Source organism: Pteropus vampyrus, unplaced genomic scaffold, assembly GCF_000151845.1.
Source record: "Pteropus vampyrus isolate Shadow unplaced genomic scaffold, Pvam_2.0 Scaffold470, whole genome shotgun sequence".
Classification (NCBI taxonomy): Eukaryota; Metazoa; Chordata; class Mammalia; order Chiroptera; family Pteropodidae; genus Pteropus; species Pteropus vampyrus.
The window spans coordinates 693,615-695,931 of NW_011889251.1; the positions used below are offsets into that span (position 1 = coordinate 693,615).

Below are 2,317 nucleotides of genomic sequence, written 5' to 3' on the forward strand. Positions count from 1 at the left end.
GACCGTGTTCTCTGCCCCATCTCTTCCTGCCCCTGTTCCTGTTCTCTGGCTCTGGCCACATGGCCCTGCTGGTAGCTTCTTGGATGTGTCGCACAGTTTCCTCTATTGGGGACACTCTGCCTCATCCCATGGCCTACTCCCTTCACCTGGCTGGCTGTTACTTCCTGTAGGTGTTGCCTGAGACATCACCAACTCTAGGAAGCCTCCTTGACGCCCCCCCCATATAAGGTCAAACTGTCAGAGCTTGACTGGACAGCAGGGGCTGGCAGCCTAGGGGTGGGCAGGTTTGGTGGGAGGGTCGAGGTATCCTGGGCCACTGCCTACATACCCCCAACTGTTCGTTGTGCCTTGCTTCTCATGGACACTCCGTGCTCTCCTGACAGCAATGAGTTCAGCAGGCTGGTGGCTGGAGAGTACCTCAGCTTCTTCGACTTCTCCGGCCTGACTCTGGACAGAGCGCTCAGGTCAGTGGGGCTGGGGCCCGGCACTTCCCACAGGTGGTCCAGGATGCACGTCTGGATTCTCATGCCAGCTCTATCACAAACCTGCTGTGAGAACTTGGGCCAATTTCTTGACCCCTCTGGGGAGGCTCTGGGGAGGGGCCATCAGAACAGCAGCTATGGAGTGCCAGCTATGTGGTGGGCGCCGAGGATCTGCAGGCGGGAATGCATCGTGACGCTTTAGGAGAGGAAAGGAGGTGACTCCCACCCCCGACTTCCCTGCAGTCATTGAGAGAGAAGATTTGATCTGAAGTCCCGTGGGTGCTTGGATCCAAAGATTAGCCCTCAGGAAGGCCTGCAAGCCCCAGGGAGCAGAGAACATGGAATGGGAAGATGCAGCCCAGTGTCTAGCAAGCCTGGTGGCCAGACCGGCAGAGAGACACCAGGCCAGAGACCTCCGGAGAGGAACAGCGGTCTCTGAGCTAAGAGCTGGGTGGTCCATGCATATTAGACCTTCTTGCCATGTCCCACTTGTCTCTTACACTTTTCAAAAAAATATATTTTCCATTCCTTTTTCCCTGCTTAGTTGGGATATTTTCTATTGATCTGCTTCCCATTCACTTACCCTTTTTCTGTGTCTAATATGGCATTAAACCCATTTTTTTGAGTTTTTACTTTCTATTATATTTTTCAGTTCTAGAATTTTCATTTTATTAACAAAATTTTTAATAGATTTAATTCTCTGGGGGCATTCTCCATATTCCACTTGTTTTCTCCCTTTTTCCTTGTCTTTCTTGACATTTTAGTCACGGTTATTTCTAAGTGCTTGTTTGCTTGCCCCAATATTTGCATTATCTATTTCTGTTTCTGTTGTCTCTTTTTCCCTCTTGGTTTTCCATCATGTGTCCTGTCTCTCTGTATGCTTACTAACTTTTCAGTTAGATGCTGTGCATTTTGTATAGATTCATAGCGGCTCTGGATCATTATATGTGCCTCTAGAGAGGGCCTGCCTTGTCTTTGCTAGGCAGTTAGAGGAAGGCAGGGGGCGTGGTCCTAATCCACTCAGGGCTGAACTGAGAAGAGGTTCAAGGTTCACTCGATTCCAGAGAGAAGGCCCACCAAGCTTTCCATGGGGAGCTTAGTGTGTTCATGGGGACCTCTCCCTTTGGCAGGTCTTGAATCCTAATTTTGTCTCTTTAGTGAGGCGAGACTCAAAAACCAAATTCCTCTGCTTCTCAGAGGCTTTCTGCTGAGCTTTGTACATCCTGCCCCGCACATCTTCAGAATTTGGCAAATCTCTCAAACGAAAACTGGCCGTCTGTTTACAGCTCCTCAAGTCTCTGGGTTTGTCCTTTCAGCTCTGTGAAGCCACCAAATGTTCTCCTGTGCACATAATCGTCAGTGCCCCAGGGAACAAGCAGCTGCGGACAAGTTCAGCTCTCCTCTCTAGACTCGGGGCCCTTTTAGTTTTTGTTCTGTCAGTAGTTTCCTGATGGCTTAAGAGTGATGTATTCTGTCTGGCTTTTCTCATCATTCTCAGTAGATGTGTTGGTCCGCAGCAGGCTGCTCTAGCCTGAGCCAAGGCTGAAGTTTGTGTTGGAATGAGGAGGATAAGTGGGGAAGGCGTTCGGTGGGTCAGCTCCTCATCAGAGGCGTGGGTGCTGGGCCGGAGGATCTTGTATGTCAGCCCGGTAGATTCAGGCTCTACCGGGCTGCACAGGCGCTGGGGAGCTACAGCTGGTGCCGGGTGTAAAGCAGATCTGGAAGGCAGTGCTGACAGCAGCATGTTGGTGGCCTTTAATCCAGACGTGTGCAGGCTTCTGAAGAGGGCCAGTCTACAGCCATACCACCCTGAACGCACCTGATCTGGTCTGAAG

At 50.9% G+C, this 2,317-nt stretch overlaps 1 protein-coding gene across 1 annotated transcript in view; it reads left to right on the forward strand.

Annotated features, from left to right (window-relative positions):
- Nucleotides 1-2,317, forward strand: part of PSD2 (pleckstrin and Sec7 domain containing 2) — a 117,489-nt gene that overhangs the window by 95,145 nt on the left and 20,027 nt on the right. The gene's annotated exons all lie outside the window — the stretch shown is intronic.